This window comes from Budorcas taxicolor, chromosome 2 (genome assembly GCF_023091745.1).
Source record: "Budorcas taxicolor isolate Tak-1 chromosome 2, Takin1.1, whole genome shotgun sequence".
In the NCBI taxonomy this organism is placed as follows: domain Eukaryota; kingdom Metazoa; phylum Chordata; class Mammalia; order Artiodactyla; family Bovidae; genus Budorcas; species Budorcas taxicolor.
Window position 1 is genome coordinate 43,742,483 of NC_068911.1, and position 18,432 is coordinate 43,760,914.

General features: G+C 37.2%; 2 pseudogenes; one reads left to right on the plus strand and one right to left on the minus strand.

Annotated features, from left to right (window-relative positions):
* Positions 1-5,803: 5,803 nt before the first annotated feature.
* Positions 5,804-6,311, minus strand: LOC128060313 (olfactory receptor 10AG1-like; annotated as a pseudogene).
* An 8,604-nt stretch (positions 6,312-14,915) lies between these two features.
* On the plus strand, positions 14,916-15,892 carry LOC128060323 (olfactory receptor 5T1-like; annotated as a pseudogene).
* The last annotated feature ends 2,540 nt before the right edge of the window (positions 15,893-18,432 follow it).

Genomic DNA, 18,432 nt, shown 5'->3' on the forward strand with positions numbered 1-18,432 from the left:
TTTGTGTAATAAAGGTTTATTAAAGCATAAAGGAGATAGAGAAAGCTTCTGACATAGGCATCAGAAGGGGGCAGAAAGAGTACCCCCCTGCTAGTCTTCAGCTGGATGTTATATGGTCCCCCCCAGCCCCCACCACGCTTTCTGAATCAATTTGAGCTGGAGAAAGGGGATGGATGAAGGTGGAAGACAAAGCAAGGACATAAACCAAGGGCCCCAGGGCATTGTGCAGCTCCTTGGTGCCGGGCGGGTGGATGGGTGGTTGGGGGGATGGAATCCTTCGTCCCTGTTCCCTGCAGCTTGTACCCCGGGAGTGGGAACATGCTGCCTCTGGACCAGTCTCTACTCTCTGAGCCCAGAAGGCTTGACCAGAGGCAAAGCAAAGGTCCTCCTGTCTTCCTGGGGAGGCCAGGGCTGTTGGGGCCCTCATCACCTCTGACTACAGGAGGGTCCAGCTATGGCCATTCTCTTCCAGGTGAACCACAGCCTGAACCTGGGGCTGTGTAAGGCCAGCCCCCAGGAGGGGGCGTTCAGGGAGTCTTCAGGTGGACAGGTCTGGGCAGGCTCGTCAGGCCTCACTGTTTACACAGCCCCACCAGACGCAAGCCACCAGTGTCAGCTTCGAGAGTCTGCTCCCCAAGGACTGGCTGCAGCAGTCTGTGCAGGGAGAATGGGGAAGACGAGAAGAGGAAGGCACTTTCTGGCCCTCAGTTCAGTTCAGTTCAGTTCAGTCGCTCAGTCGTGTCCGACTCTGCGACCCCATGAATTGCAGCATGCCAGGCTTCCCTGTTCATCACCAACCCCTGGAGTTCACTCAAACTCACGTCCATCGGGTCAGTGATGCTATCCAGCCATTTCATCCTCTGTCGTCCCCTTCTCCTGCCCCCAATCCCTCTGAGCATCAGAGTCTTTTCCAATGAGTCAACTCTTTGCATGAGGTGGCCAAAGTACTGGAGTTTCAGCTTTAGCATCATTCCTTCCAAAGAACACCCAGGACTGATCTCCTTTAGAATGGACTGGTTGGATCTCCTTGCAGTCCAAGGGCCTCTCAAGAATCGTCTCCAACACCACAGTTCAAAAGCAATTAAAAAAAAAAATCCCCTTCTCTTTCAAATGGTTTCTGTATAATGAGTTTAAGTCTTAGAGGTTCCCCTTTTATTTACACTAGGCCATTTCAACTGATTTATCGCTGTACTTTAAAAGCTGTCCACAGTCAAACATCAAATATGGAGTCAGACTCCTTGTTACAAGTCTCTTTTCATGAAACGTAGCATACTTGTGTAGCTGAGCAGCTCTATCAGCTTAAATCCTGCCAGTAAAATTTTTTGATAATGGCTTTCTTTGATTTTGTAATCTGTCAATGAATATTGTTGTTATTTAGTCCCTAAGTCATGTCTGACTCTTTTGAAACTTCATGGACTATAGCCCCTCAGGCTCCTCTGTCCATGGGATTTCCCAGGCAAGAATACTGAAGTGGATGGCCATTTCCTTCTCCAGGGGATCTTCCCCACCCAAAGATTAAACCCTTATATACTGCTTGGCAGGTGGATTCTTTACCACTGAACTTCCAAGAAAGCCTGCCAGTGAATATAAATATATATGAATACATATGCATTGCATATATACTTTTTGTATTTACATATAAATATATAAAAATCTTAAAATTCTGTAATAAAGAAATCAACAGCACAAGTAAAATGTTAGAAAACAATTTGAACAGATAATTCATCAAAGAAGACGTACAGATGACAAATTACACCATGAAAAACTCATTGTGAAATTACTGAGTTTGATTTGGAAAATCAAAATTAAAAAATGAAATATCACTAGACACATTAAAGTTGAAAAAAACTCTAATGAAAACAAAACAACAAAAAAATGCACAGATAATAATGCTGGTGGTGATTTAGAAAAAGTGAACTTCTGTGCATTTTTTGTAGGAATGGAAAATTGAGACACCTTTTCTGAAGGTTGGTTGTTCATTATAAAGTTAATTGCACACTTACAAAACACATTTATCCAGAAGTCCCACTTTATAGAGAAAAGAAAACTTGCATTTACACACAAATCAATTACCAAACATTCAGGGCAGTTATAACAGTGAAATTCTGGAAACAGCCACGTGTTATTCACCCAAGGAATGAGTAAACAAACTTTGGTATATGACATAGTGTGAGACACTACTAAGATATAAATAAACAAACTATACTGATGCAAAATGGCTGTCTGTGGAGGCCTTACAAATAGCTGTGAAAAGAATAGAAGTGAAAAGCAAAGGAGAAAAGGAAAGATATAAACATCTGAGTGGAGAGTTCAAAAGAATAGCAAGAAGAGATAAGAAAGCCTTCCTTAGTGATCAATGCAAAGAAATAGAGGAAAACAACAGAGTGGGAAAGACTAGAGATCTCTTCAAGAAAATTAGAGATACCAAGGGAATATTTCATACAAAGATGGGCTCGATAAAGAATAGAAATGGTATGGAGTTAACAGAAGCAGAAGATATTAAGAAGAGGTGGCAAGAATACACAGAACTGTACAAAAAAGATCTTCAAGACCAAGATAATCACAATGGTGTGATCACTCACCTATAGCCAGACATCTTGGAATGTGAAGTCAAGTGGGCCTTAGAAAGCATCACTATGAACAAAACTAGTGGAGGTGATGGAATTCCAGTGGAGCTATTTCAAATCCTGAAAGATGATGCTATGAAAGTGCTACACTCAATATGCCAGCAAATTTGGAAAACTCAGCAGTGGCCGCAGGATTGAAAAAGGTCAGTTTTCATTCCAATCCAAAAGAAAGGCAATGCCAAAGATTGTTCCAACTACAGCACAATTGCACTCATCTCACATGCTAGCAAAGTAATCTTCAAAAGTCTCCAAGCCAGGCTTCAGCAGTACATGAGCCATAAGCTTCCAGATGTTCAAACTGGATTTAGAAAAGGCAGAGGAACCTGAGTTCAAATTGGCAACATCCGATGGATCACTGAAAAAGCAAGAGAGTTCCAGAAAAAATCAACTTTTGCCTTAGTGACTATGCCAAAGCCTTTGACTGTGTAGATCAAAACACATTGTAGAACATTCTTAAAGAGATGGGAATATACCAGACCACCTGACCGGCCTCCTGAGAAATCTGCATGCAGGACAAAAAGCAACAGTTAGAACTGGGCATGGAACAACAGACTGGTTCCAAACTGGGAAATAAATATGTCAAGGCTATACTGTTATCCTGCTTATTTAACTTATATGCAGAGTACATCATGAGAAATGCTGGGCTGGATGAAACACAAGCTTGAATGAAGATTGCTGGGAGAAATATCAATAACCTTAGATACACAAATGACACCACTCATGGCAGAAAGCAAAGAAAAACTGAAGGGCTTCTTGATGAAAATAAAAGAGGAGAGTGAAAAAGCTTAAAGCTTAACATTCAGAAAACTAAGATCATGGCATCCCATTCCATTACTTCATGGCAGATAGATGGGGAAAACAATGGAAACAGTGAGAGACTTTATTTTGAGGGGCTCCAAAATCACTTCAGATGCTGATGGCAGCCATGAAATTAAAAAAGTCTTGCTCCTTGGAAGAAAAGCTATGACCAACCTAGACAGTATATTAAAAAGCAGAGATATTACTTTGCTGACAAAGGTTCATCTAGTCAAAGCTATGGTTTTTCCAGTGGTCATGTATGGATTTGAGAGTTGAACTATAAGGAAAGCTGAGCCTCAAAGAATTGATGATTTTGAATTGTGGTGTTGGAGAAGACTCTTGAGAGTTCCTTTGACTGCAAGGAGATAAAATCATTGAATCCTAAAGGAAATCAGTCCTGAATATTTATTGGAAGGACTGATGCTGAAGCTAAAACACCAATACTTTGGCCATCTGATGCTAATAGCTGATTCGTTTGAAAAGACCCTCATGTTGGGAAAGATTTAAGGCACAAGAAGAAGGCAACAGAGAATGAGAAGGTAGGATGGCATCACTGAGTCAATGGACATGAGTTTAGTAAGCTCTGGGAGTTGGTGATGGACAGAGAAGTCTGGCGTGCTGCAGTCCATAAGGTCTCAAAGAGTCGGACACGACTGAGTGACTGAACTGAATTGAACTGAATCATAACCTGTGGAAATAGTTTTCCCAACTTTGGTTTCACCATTATTTCAAATAATGATGATGTGGTCATATTCTTTGTAAGCCAAATTGTAAATAAAATCTGCAAAACCTGCATGTTCAACAATGCTTTTTAATGTTAAAATCATATAAGAATAGCAACAAACTGGATGACAATATGAAACACTTTTTTAAAAATAGTAGATATTTGTGCAAAAATGCTGTCAAATATCTAGCTATAGGATTTTTAATTATGAAATCTATGCTTACAGAAACATGCAATTCTTTTCTTTAAAATAAGACCTCTTTAACTGCCCTCATATTGACACCATGAATATATTAAATTCTTGCAAAGTACTAATGAGATGTGTCTGTAGTCACAGCTGATTATATTCACCAAAGTTATTATAGCAGATGAAGTTGTGTTGAATACATACACAGCAGAGAAAAGCACTGTTTAAACATCGAAGCACTCAGTCATAACACACACATTAAAATACCAAAACCTGCACTTCGGAGAAACATTTCCTACCACAAAAGAGCTTCTGCACCAGCTGAAAAGCCACTAAAAATGTACTATCTACCACCACCAAACACTGTGAAACATGAATGTGTATTTTCTTCTTTAAAATCATATTCAAGCCTGTGTAACAAAACACGTTTATTTATTTCACACAGCAACACTTCTGGTGGGATGGTATGGCTAGCTTTTAAATAAGCTTCATACTCATTTTAATTTTGTTCTTTAAAAATGAAGGGAAAAATAGTAGCTGAATGACTTGTTCAAAATTTGGTAAAGATAAGCTTACAAATCAATGATCTAACTCCTGGGATAGCAGTGTTCCAGGATTTTGTAAAACCTTCTTTACTAAGTAATACATATATATGGAATCTAGAAAAATGATACTGATGAACCAATTTGCAGGGAAGGAGTAGAGACATAGATGTAGGGAATGGATTTACACAGTGGGGGAGTGAGAGAGTGAGATGAATGGAGAAAGTAGCATCAACATACATATACAATCAGGTGTGAGAAGGATAGCTGGTGGGAAGTTGCTGTGCAGCACATGGAGCCCAGCCTCAGGTGATGACCTGAAGGAATGGGAGGGGCAGGGAGGGAGGGGATACAGGAATAATTAAGGCTGATCTGTGTGGTGCTGGAGAAGACTTCTGAGAGTCCCTTGGACTGCAAGGAGATCCAACCAGTCCATCCTAAAGGAGATCAGTCCTGAGTATTCATTGGAAGGACTGATGCCGAAGCTGAAACTCCAATACTTTGGCCACCTGATGGGAAGAATGGACTCATTTGAAAAGTCCCTGATGCGGGGAAAGATTGAAGATGGGAGGAGAAGGGGACGACAGAGGATGAGATGGTTGGATGACATCATTAACTCGATGGACATGAGTTTTAGCAAACGCCAGGAGTTGGTGATGGACGGGAAGACATGGAGTGCTGCAGTCCATGGGGTTGCAAAGAGTCAGAGCAACTGAACTCAACTGAGCAAATGAACTGAACTGAAAAATATAGTATAAAAAGAAATGGCTAACTTCTAAACAAGGAAATGTAGAGATCTTTAAAAATTTCTCTGATAACTCTGTGGCCAGTATTTAAAGCATTTTAAAATAAACTCATCACACTACTTTTTTCAGTAATAATTTTCTCAGTGCTGCAATCACATCCTTGTACCAAAGGCTGTATATCATGGGATTGATTGCCCTATCTGCACTGGGATTCCACTGACCCAGGGGCCCACAGCCAGCTGGAGGCAGGACTTTGGGGTCATGACCAAGGGATAGTGCAGAGGGTCACAGACGACCACACAGCAGTCATAGGTCATCACCGCCAGGAGGGGACACTCAGTGGTTCCAAGGATAAGGAAGAAGCACATTTGGGTGGCACAATCCAGGATAGATATTCTTCTGTTCTGAGTCCAAAGGGTTACCAGACTCCTAGGGAGAGTGACGGACACATAACAGATTTCCTAGAAGGAAAAATTTGCCAGGAAAAAAATACATGGGTTTGTGCAGTGCTGGGTCAAGCCTCATTATTATTATGAAGAGGCCATTTCTAATTAAAACAATGATGTAAGTGATGGTGAACACCCCAAACGATAACCCTTGGAGGTTTGGAAAGTCAGAATACCCCAGTAGTGCAAATTGTGTCCCTGTGGACATGTTGTCTTCTGCTCCAATCTCTTCGTATTGCATCTGTGGGAATGATTCAATCAGAGGCACTGTCATTTCATTTTTATTGACTCTTGTTTTTTGTGTATAAACTAGATTATATGTCTTCTTACTTTTCATTTCCCTATAAAAACCAAACATATAATGCCAGGTGCTCTAAAAGTACAGAGAAGTATACTTTTATTTATTATTAAACCTATCTGTGAGAAAAAGCTTCAGTCTCTGTTTTCTCTACAATATATTATTTTATTGCTTTGATTCTAAAGAAATGCGATTGCAATTTTGCTATTCATCTGAACACTTAAAAATTCAAATTGAAAACTATGTTCAATTTTAACAATGATTTCATATTTTCAACTGACATGCTATTTTCCCCTTTCTATTCTGTTTTCTGGAGAAGGCAATGGCACTCCACTCCGGTATTCTTGCCTGGGAAATCACATGGACGGAGGAGCCTTGTAGGCTGCAGTCTATGGGGTCGCAAAGAGTCGGACACGACTGAGCGATTTCACTTTCATTTTCACTTTCATGCATTGGAGAAGGAAATGGCAACCCACTCCAGTGTTCTTGCCTGGAGAATCCCAGGGACAGGGGAACCTGGTGGGCTGCCGTCTATGGGGTTGCACAGAGTCGGACACAACTGAAGTGACTTAGCAGCATTTTCCATTATTATCAATTCAAAATTAATTTCATTGCTCCTGTAAATATTTTTTAAGCCACTTAAAACTGTTTTGGGGATAAAGATAGTTAATTTTTAAAATGATGATCTTCCAGTGGTATTTCCAAATCTTGTTTGTCTTTGCCGTTATGCATATTTATCTTTTACTATAAAACGAAATCAATGAGCTGACCATTGAGTATTATGGGATACTATTTATTTTTAAAAAGGGTGTATTTCAATGTAGTGTTTATAAAAGCAACAGTCATAGTTTTTTTAAAAATATATATATAATTTCTGTTTTTATTCATTTATTTATTTTAGTTTGGCCACAAGGCATTTGGGATCCTAGTTCCCAGACTAGGGATCAAATCCAGTCTCCCTGCAGTGGAATTAGGGAGTCTTAACCATGGACCACCAGGGAAGTCCCAGTAGTCATAATTTTTATTCAGATTTTCCAACATGGACAAAAGAATCATTAAACTGATCTTTCTGTCCAGGAACACCCAAGAGATAAGAAATAGGTACGTCTGACACTTATGTTCAAGTTAGGAGTTCTAACTAGAATACTCTTCCCTCACACACTTACTGTGTGAAAGAAAAATCAGCCACAATTCATCTCTGAGATCTTCCTAAATTACTCACATCCTCGATAATTGCTGCTCTTCTGCTGGCCCCATTTAATTCATTCATTCTTGTGTGTGTGTGCATGTTTGCATTTTTGTGTATGTTTGTTTATGTGAATGTGAATATGTTGAGCTGAGGTTGCCCATATTTGTTAAGTATGTGCTTTGTTATAGCTAGACTTTAAGCTTCTTGTGATAGTCTATACATCTTTCTATGGAGTATATAGTATATTTTCTCACAAAAGCAATTTCTTAATTTATTGAATAAATTAAAATGTGTCAACTTGATTGTTTATTTACAATAGTCCCCAAGATGTAAGTGAGGATTTCTACCCAAAATTCAGAACAACGTCCTGTACCTTCCTGTTTTATTTACTTATTTAATTCAGTGTAGACTGTAATACTTGGATACTTATTAAAACTGCTTGTTCAAAGAATCATCAATCTTTTTAGATCAGTACGGTTTAAGTGTACCTTCTGTAGAGTGTGTGTGTGTCTATAAATTATACTCTTTTCACCCACTCTTGTAGCAGTTGCAAATTACATCATTGATTTCAGTATATCATACATAACTTCCATGGTATGTGTTAACTAATTTGAAAGTTCACAGAGATAAAGGCACTGCAAAGAAGAGACACACCTATATCCATATTCTAACAGTTTTAAGTGAGGACGAGGGTCAACATTTCAGCTACAGAAGTGTAGACACACATATGGGGCAGAAGCAACAGTCCATCCAAAACTTGAGCATCCGAGGAATTCTTTTTCCTTAGGAAAAGGAAAGCTAAATAGGAATCTAATTTATCATCTACAATATTTTAGACTACTTATATATATATATATTTATATTTTACATATAATATATATTAAGGATCAGAAGGTATTTAAACTTATTATTATAGGATTTTCCCAATGAAAATGTGATTTTAAGAAATACAAAAATGCTTTGACTGAGTCTTTAAAATGATCAGAAACGGGGGTCTAATAGGTGACATTATTAAGATATGATTTTATGTGTATAAGACTATGAAACAGTGCCTTTTTTTTTTCACTACCTTATTCTCAACCTTTATCCTTATTTATTCATCTATTTAATTCAAATTAGAGTGTAATACTTGGATACTGATTAAAATTGTTTGTTGAATGAGCCACCAATCTTTTCAGTTCAGTATGCATCATGCCCTACCTTTGATGAGTTAAACTCCGCCTTCAGAAACTACCATCAGTTTTTTTTTCTTTTATTGTATCTTCTTTTTATATAAGGTCTTCTCGTTTTTTTTTCTTTTCTTTTTTTTTTTTTTTGTACTGTCTAAATTATTCTTTTCTGTTCAAGTAGAATAGTACATTTGAATATCCCTAGGTCAAGACGGTCTCCTGGGGAAGGGAATGGTTACCCACTCCAGTATTCTTGCCTGGAAAATTCCATAAACAGAGAAACCTGGTGGGTTACAGTCTATGGGGTCCCAAAGAACTGGACATGACTGAGTTACTAACACTTTCGTTTTTTCACACAGGGTAGTACATTTGAAAATCATACTGAAACTCAGGTTCAAAAAATAGCCAGAAGAAGAAAAAACAAACAAACAAACAGAACTTGTGATAAAAAATACAGTGTTCTTAACTTACTGATTTCTTTTTTTATTCTTAACTTTGCTTTTGTCAAATGGAGCAAGATTTTATGTAAGAAATACTACTGCTATTCAAATCCTACCCAAGTTACACTTATTTTATAAACTCAATCTCATCAAAATTTTTCTTCTCAAACCTTGCAATGTCACTTCTGGTTTCCAACTCCCAGAAATGTTTAGATAGCACTACTACTACACTCAGAATGAAGAGCCACTAAGTTGTTCAGGTTATGTAGCCACTTTTGTTTTTATCCAAATAACTCATGTTTGCTTTTCTGGTCTTTCCACTCTGCAAGGATTACAATAAGCATGTACATTATCTATCATTAAAATGTACATGGTGCTATTGAAACCAAGTTTGTAAAATCAAATTGAAGATAGGAAATAAAAATATAAAATTTATGACTCCAGAAGTCTGATTCCTTTTGTGCTGCAGTCTATGGGGTCACAAAGCGTCAGTCACAACTGACCGACTGAACTGAACTGAACTGAATTCCTTATTTGATGCTTCTAAAGATTAAAATGAAAGCATACCAAAATCTCTTTTGTATCATCAGATTGTTACTATAAAAGTTATTTTTAACAAGCAGGATTTAATGTGAACAGGGTGCAAAATCCTTTTAATAAAGTTCATTTACTATCTTATTCTTTAGTTATATACAATTAATTTTAATGAGATATCACTAGATTTAATACATGCAAACTTCTTAAATACATACTTAACACATAGCAATCACTTAATAAAGGTTAGCATTTAAATTACTATGATAGTGATGCAGAGATTGGTAAACTTTAGTATACTGGTTCACTATATTATAAAGTTCTTTTGTAACTTTTTATTTGATAATATAATGATATGGGTCAGAAAAGGAAAAAGGCTATCTGAATCAGGATTTTGAAATTAAGCAACAATAACAACAAAAGTTTCCTTGCTAAATTTTCTGAAATCAGTGTTTTGTTCCTGATGTTACACATAAATAGGTACATTTAAAACTGAATTCAACATTGAACGAAAATGAGGCATGCTTACCTGTTTAGATTGAAGTTAAATATAATGCTACCTTTATTAATTGAGTTATTGAGTTAAAAGCTGATAGAAACTGTGAAAGATTTTCTTTTATTTTCTTTCTTTTTTTTTTTTTTTGCAGTTAGGTAATTCATGATACTAAGAATTTGATACTGGGCTTAACCACCCTCTAAAATATCTTCTATCTTCATAACAAATAAGGCTCTTTAAATAGGCATTATTCCTATCCTTGGGATCAGCTTCTTCCCCGGGTCACTTTCTAATTGAGCTAAATCTTTCTGCCTGCCACTCAAGAAGTTTGGTACAACAAGCAAAACCATACCTGTGTTCTCTACATTCTCTCTATCTCTTGCTGATTATTGTAAAACAATAATTCATGATGATATATTATTTTTTAGAAAATAAAGATGGTCTAAAAAGATATAAATATACACTGTCTTACAGGGAATTTTGTTTTTCTGACATTCAGTGTTCTGCAGTAAGAAATCCAGGATTATCGGGGCAGCTGTATCATCTTTAATACAGATCTTCCACCTCTCGATCCACATGAGCTGGGTAGTCCTCACTGCCTCCCAAACAATACAGGGATACAGAGGAACACTCATTCACTCCTTTTCAGATGTACAAACCAGAAACAGAATACTGAATTTCCAGGCATGACCCCTCATATCAACATTAGTTACAATATCACGCTAAACTGGAAGAGAGAAAGGAAATATTTCTATCTGTGCTGCCGTGTGTCCAGCCAAGACTTCCATTTCTATCAACTGCCCTCAGCTGTCACAAACTAAAGCTCCAAGAAGTTACTGTATTGTATCCCCAGCCAAGCATGCCCTTAAGTTAACTGTGGCAACTCTTGGTACAGTGATTATAAAGTAATAGAAGTGTATTTTCTGTAGCACACCCTACAAACACATGTAGACACAAACTTACAAAATGCAATGGAGAAGAACATTAGATTTAACTATATGGAGTAGGAATAGATTCATACTGTTATGAAGATTAATAATTAAAGAGATGATTTAGAAATTTGATGCCCTGCATTGAAAGCTATTCAAAAGTTTTATATATGCACACCAATTTTGAATTATATCATTTTGTAATTTATTTTGTTTAACTCTAACAATTGAAATACATTTATAGCATAATGTCATTTTTGTTTTCATTTGCATTTTGATAATGACTAATGACAGTGACTATCCTTTATGTGATCATTTGACTTCTGCTTATCTCCTTTAGTAAAATATCTATTTAAGAGTTTTGTATATTTAGTAGACATTTAGATTGCTTCCATGTCCTGTTTGTTGTAAATAGTGCTGCAGTGAACATTGGAGTCCATATGTCTTTTTGAATTATGGTTTTCTCAGGGTATCTGTCCAGTAGTGGAATTCTTGAGTCAATGGCAGTTCTACTTTTTTAGTTTCTTAAGGAACCTCCATACTGGTCTGCACAGTGGCTGTATCAATTTAAGTTCCCACCAACAGTGAAAGAGGGTTCCCTTTTCTCCATACCTTCTCTAGCATTTCTTGTTTGTAGATTTTTTGATGATGGCCAGAGAGCTAGTGGGAGCCTGCTATAAAGCACAGGGAACTCAACTCAGTGCTCTGCATTGACTTAGATGATGGGATGTCAGAGGTTGGAGAGAGGCGATGTATGTAAACATATAGCTAATTCACTTCACTATACAGTAGAAACTAGCACAATACTGAATAGCAATGATACACCAATGAAGGAAAAAAGAAAAATCTTGTACGTTGATGTTAGATTGCTTCTTTTCTTCCTGTTGGATTTGAGAGTTCTTTGCATAATCTTTCTATATATTTCTTATTTGAAATGTGTGACTTTCAAATATTTTCCCCTTTAGCTGGCATTTTCTATTTGGGCTTCCTTGATAGCTCATTTAGTAAAGAATCTGCCTGCAATGCAGGAGACCTCAGTTTGATTCCTGGGTCAGAAAGATTCGCTGGAGAAAGGATAGGCTACCCACTCCAATATTCTGGGGCTTCCCTGTGACTCAGCTTGTAAAAAATCTGCCTGAAATGAGGGAGACCTGGGTTTGATCCTTGGGTTGGGAAGATCCTCTGGAGAAGGGCAAGAGTACCCACTCCAGTATTCTGGCCTGGAGAATTCCATGGACTGTATAGTCCATGGGGTCACAAAGAGTCAGACACAACTGAATGACTTTCACTTTCATTTTATATTTGTGAAGACAATTAGGACAACTTACTCCTCCTTTAGAGACCTTTCAAAAACATTTTGCTGTCTTTATCTTAATGATAAAATTTTAGATGTAGTAGCTTATTAAGACTGTATGAATATTCAAAACAAAAATAGATTGAAAATAAGTACAGGTCAGTGCCAATACAGGTATTATTGACAATGTCTCTTGAAATCATTTTTATCTTTGGGCTACTATTTCAAGTAATGATGGTCATACTTGTTATGAACCAGGTTATAGGAAAAGTTCAAGGCCTGCAGGTTTAACAATGTTTTTACATGTCAGAATTATATAACAACAAAATTGGTTATAAAATGAAACATTATTTAAAATGTAAGAGATTTATCTCTGGGCTTTCTATTTTGTTCCATTGATCTATATGTCTGTCTTTGTGCTAGTACCATACTGTCTTGATGACTGTGGCTTTGTAGTAGAGCCTGAAGTCAGGCAAGTTGATTCCTCCAATGCCATTCTTCTTTCTCAAGATTGCTTTGGCTATTCGAGGTTTTTTGTATTTCCATACAAATCTTGAAATTATTTGTTCTAGTTCTGTGAAAAATATCACTCGTAGCTTGATAGGGATTGCATTGAATTTGTAAATTGCTTTGGGTAGTATACTCATTTTCACTATATTGATTCTTCTGATCCATGAACATGGTATATTTCTCCATCTATTAGTGTCCTCTTTGATTTCTTTCATCAGTGTTTTATAGTTTTCTATATATAGGTCTTTAGTTTCTTTAGGTAGGTATATTCCTAAGTATTTTATTCTTTTCTTTGCAATGGTGAATGGAATTGTTTCCTTAATTTCTTTTTCTACTTTCTCATTATTACTGTATAGGAATGCAAGGGATTTCTGTGTGTTGATTTTATATTCTTCAACTTTACTATATTCATTGATTAGCTCTAGTAATTTTCTGGTGGAGTCTTTAGGGTTTTCTATGTAGAGGATCATGTCATCTGCAAACAGTGAGAGTTTTACTTCTTCTTTTCCAATTTGGATTCCTTTTATTTCTTTTTCTGCTCTGATTGCTGTGGCCAAAACTTCCAGAACTCTGTTGAATAGTAGCGGTGAAAGTGGGCACCCTTGTCTTGTTCCTGACTTTAGGAGAAATGCTTTCAATTTTTCACCATTGAGGATAATGTTTGCTGTGGGTTTGTCATATATAGCTTTTGTTGTGTTGAGGTATATTTATTCTATTCCTGCTTTCTGGAGAGTTTTTATCATAAATGGATGTTGAATTTTGTCAAAGGCCTTCTCTGCATCTATTGAGATAATCATATGGCTTTTATTTTTCAATTTGTTAATGTGGTGAATTACATTGATTGATTTGCAGATATTGAAGAATCCTTGCATCCCTGGGATAAAGCCCACTTGGTCATGGTGTATGATCTTTTTAATGTCAACACCAATTTTAAAAGTATTTAAATTGTATTTACAACCTTTTAGACAACATTCACATTGTATTAGGTTTTATAAGTAATCTATAGATGGGCTCAAGTATGTGAGAAGAGGTCTGTTGCTTATATTGTAAATATCTCTCCATTTTGTGTAAAGAACTTGAGCATCTTTCATTTTGGTATGGGGGCAGGGGGTTCTGGAACTACATGTCCCTCCCCCCACCTAGGGAAGACTTTATTTTATAGTAATTATAAAAAATTCAGGTACTAGAATGGCCAAGTGGTTAAGACATTGGACATAAGATCCAATGGATTTATATCCTCGTGAGTTCAAACCGCACTTCCAGTACTAGTGGATCTGCTGATGACAGATGATAAAGAATTTGCCTGCAATGCAGGAGACCCAGATTTGATCACTGGGTTAGGAAGATCCCCTGAAGGTACTGGCTCAACACTCCAGGATTTTTGCCTGGAGAATTCCATGGACTGAGGAGTCTGGCAGGCTGCAGTCCATGGGGTTGCAAAGAGGTGGACACGACTGAGTGATATCACAATAATAATAATAATCCCATTTCCTAGTAATCTGGGAATATATATTAAAGTTAAGTAATTTTCACATCTGATTTTAACATTTAAATTCAATACTATCTTATGATATAAATATATTTGTTCCCACTTTACCAATTGTAAGCTTCATGCTTGCTGTAGAAAATCTAAGATTAGCCTCAGATATGCATTTTTTACTATAATAATTTTGGGATTAAAACCTCCTATATTCATTTGTTTTTGTGAATTTTAAGATAACATAATATGAAAGTGAGATGTCATGAATTTAACAGAAAATAAACTGTAAGTTAAACCCTGTAAACTGGCACTATTTTTAACATGAAAGTTTAATCAACAGCAATTAATTTATTTTTACAGAGTAATGCATCCACTTGGACTCAACTTTTCATCACTGGACTGTTCCCTCACTGAAAAAGGATTTCTAAGAAACAGACATGAGGAAGTAATTGGTGGGCTCTATTTTTGCCATATATTGCTTTTAGAACTTAAAGATAAAAGCTGAGATGTCAGGGTCACCATCAGATTTAGATTTATAAAGGATTCATATAAAAAACGGACTCTACTGATGGGCTTTACAGATGATTTTAAGGTGCAAATATTTCTATTTTTACTATTTCTAGCAATCTATTTTTTTACAATGATAGGAAATTTAGGGTTGGTTTTCTTGGTCATTATGGATTCCCAGCTCCACAACCCCATTTACTCTTTTCTGACAGCATTATCATTCTTAGGTGCCTGCTATTCTTCAGTTGTCACCCCCAAAATCACACCCCAAAAATCACACTCCAAGGAGTAAAACAATTTCTTTTCTTGGATGTGGCACATAGATGTTTCTCTTTCTCACTTAGGGGGCCACAGAATTCTTCATCTTGGCCCCAATGGCCTATGAGCACTATTTGGCCATCTACAATCCTCTCCTGTATTTAGTTACAATGTTACCCAGATTCTATGTACCACTTATAATTTCCTGCTATGTTGTTGGTATCTTGCATGCTACTTTACACACAGTGGCTACTTTTACCCTATCCTTCTATGCATCCAATGAAATCAGACATGTCTTCTGTGACATCCCTCTCCTCCTTGCTATTTCTTGCTCTGATAAGTTAATGAACCAGCTTTTGGTTTTCTATTTTTCAGGCTCTATTGATATATCCACTATATTGATTGTTCTGAGCTCCTATGATTTCATTCTGTTGGCCATTCTGAGGATACATTCTTCTGAAGGAAGAAGTCTTTTCAACATGTGGTTCTCACCTAACAGGAGTGTCCATTTTCCATGGTACAGTCCTCTTCATATACGTGACACCCAGTTCCAGCTATGCCTTAGATTATGACATGATCATGTCTGTGTTTTACACCATCATAATTTCCATACTGAATCCCATCATGCATAGGTTGAGGAACAAAGATGTCAAAGAGGTGATGAAGAAAGTATTGGGGGAAAAATTGGTTTATCAACAAAGTATATTTTTCACATTAAATATTAAATTGAAGAAAATTAAGGCTGATGTTTAGTGTTTTCAAGTCAAAAAGTTGAAAAATAAAATATTTTAGTTTAGTTTATTAGTGCATATATATTATTTTTAGATATTTAAAATAAAGATTATAGTCAACCCACTACATATCCAGGTTTTGTACATGCAGGAAACTGTGACATCTATATGCATCTATCTCCACATAACATGGGTATATAAAATATATTTTATTATCAGCTTCCCTCATAGCTCAATCAGAATCTGCCTGCAATGCAGGAGACCCAGGTTCGATTCCTGGGAAGTTCCCCCTGAGAAGGAAATGACAATCCTCTCCGGTATTCTTGCCTGGAAAATCCTATTGATAGATGAGCTTGGCAGGCTATAGTCCATGGGGTCACAAGAATTGGACAGGACTTAGAGACTAAACCACCACCACCATATGGAGACTTTATATATATATATACATATACATGTATGTATCTACAGATAAATACATACATATGTATATACACATATAAACACACACACAAACATACACACATATTGATACTGCTTGCATTAGTTTGTTAGAGCTGATATAACAAAGTACCATTGACTGGTTGCTGAAAAAATAGAAATTTCTTTGTTTGACCTACATTAATCAGTATGACAATCTCTAAGTCTATCTATGTTGCTGCAAATAGCATTATCCCTTTCTTTTTTATGGCTGAGTAATGTACCATTGTAGGCATTTACATCTTCTTTATTCATTACTCTTTTGGTGGGCATTGAGGTTGCTTCCAGGTCCTGGCTATTGTAAATATTGCTGCAATGAACATTGAGGAGCATGTATCATTTCAAATTATGGCTTTCTCCATGTATATGATTGTACTGGCATTGCTGAATAATATGGTAGTTCTATTTTTATTTTTTAAGGAGCCTCCATACTGTACTCTATAGTAGCTGCACCAACTTACATTCCCACCAACAGTGTAGCAGCGTTCCCTTTTCCACACTCTCTCTTGCATTTATTATTTGTAAATATAATATTGCTTAAATGTGAATCTACAAAAAGGGCCCAAATGAACTTATCTACAAAACAGAGTTACAGATATATAAAACAAAATTAAGGTTACCAGGGAATAGGGGGAGGTTGGGACTGACATCTATATCCTACTACATAAAATATATAATAAACAAGCACAGGTAACTCTACTCAATACTCTGTAATGGCGTATATAGGAAAATAAGGTAAAAAAAAAAAAAAGTGAAGTATAAGTATAATAGATTCAATTTGCTGTATAGCTGAAACTAACAACATTGTAAATCAACTACACTGCAATAAATATTTTTCAAAAAGTTACTTATTTTTTCACTATTCTGGAGCTTAGAAGTCTAATAAATGTAATGGAAGGGTTGATTTCTTTTTCCTGATGCCTGTCTTCTTCGTTTGTAGATGGCAGCCTTTACCCTCTGTCTTCAGTTCAGTTCAGTTCACTTCAGTTCAGTCGCTCAGTCGTGTGCAACTCTTTGCGACCCCAGGAATCGCAGCACGCCAGGCCTCCCTGTCCATCACCAACTCCTGGAGTTCACTCAGACTCACGTCCATCGAGTCAGTGATGGCATCCAGCCATCTCATCCTCTGTCGTCCCCTTCTCCGCCTGCCCCCAATCCCTCCCAGCATCAGAGTCTTTTCCAATGAGTCAACACTTTGCATGAAGTGGCCAAAGTACTGGAGTTTCCGCTTTAGCATCATTCCTTCCAAAGAAATCCCAGGGCTGATCTCTTTCAGAATGGACTGGTTGGATCTGCTTGCAGTCCAAGGGACTCTCAAGAGTCTTCTCCAACACCACAGTTCAAAAGCATGAATTCTTCGGTGTTCAGCCTTCTTCACAGTCCAGCTCTCACATCCATACATGACCACTGGAAAAACCATAGCCTTGACTAGACGGACCTTAGTTGGCAAAGTAATGTCTCTGCTTTTGAATATACTTTCTAGGTTGGTCATAACTTTTCTTCCAAGGAGTAAGCGTCTTTTAATTTCATGGCTGCAGTCACCATCTGCAGTGATTTTGGAGCCCCCCCCCAAATAAAGTCTGACCCTGTTTCCACTGTTTCCCCATCTATTTCCCATGAAGTGATGGGACTAGATGCCATGATCTTCGTTTTCTGAATGTTGAGCTTTAGCTAACATTTTCACTTTCCTCTTTCACTTTCATCAAGAGGCTTTTTAGCTCCTCTTCACTTTCTGCCGTAACGGTGGTGTCATCTGCATATCGGAGGTTATTGATATTTCTCCCAGCAATCTTGATTCCAGCTTGTGTTTCTTCCAGTCCAGTGTTTCTCATGATGTACTCTGCATAGAAGTTAAATGAGCAAGGTGACAATATACAGCCTTGATGTACTCCTTTTCCTATTTGGAACCAGTCTGTTGTTCCATGTCCAGTTCTAACTGTTGCTTCCTGACCTGCATACAGAGTTTTGAAGAGGCAGGTCAGGTGGTCTGGTATTGCCCTCTCTCTCAGAATTTTCAACAGTTTATTGTGATCCACACAGGCAAAGGATT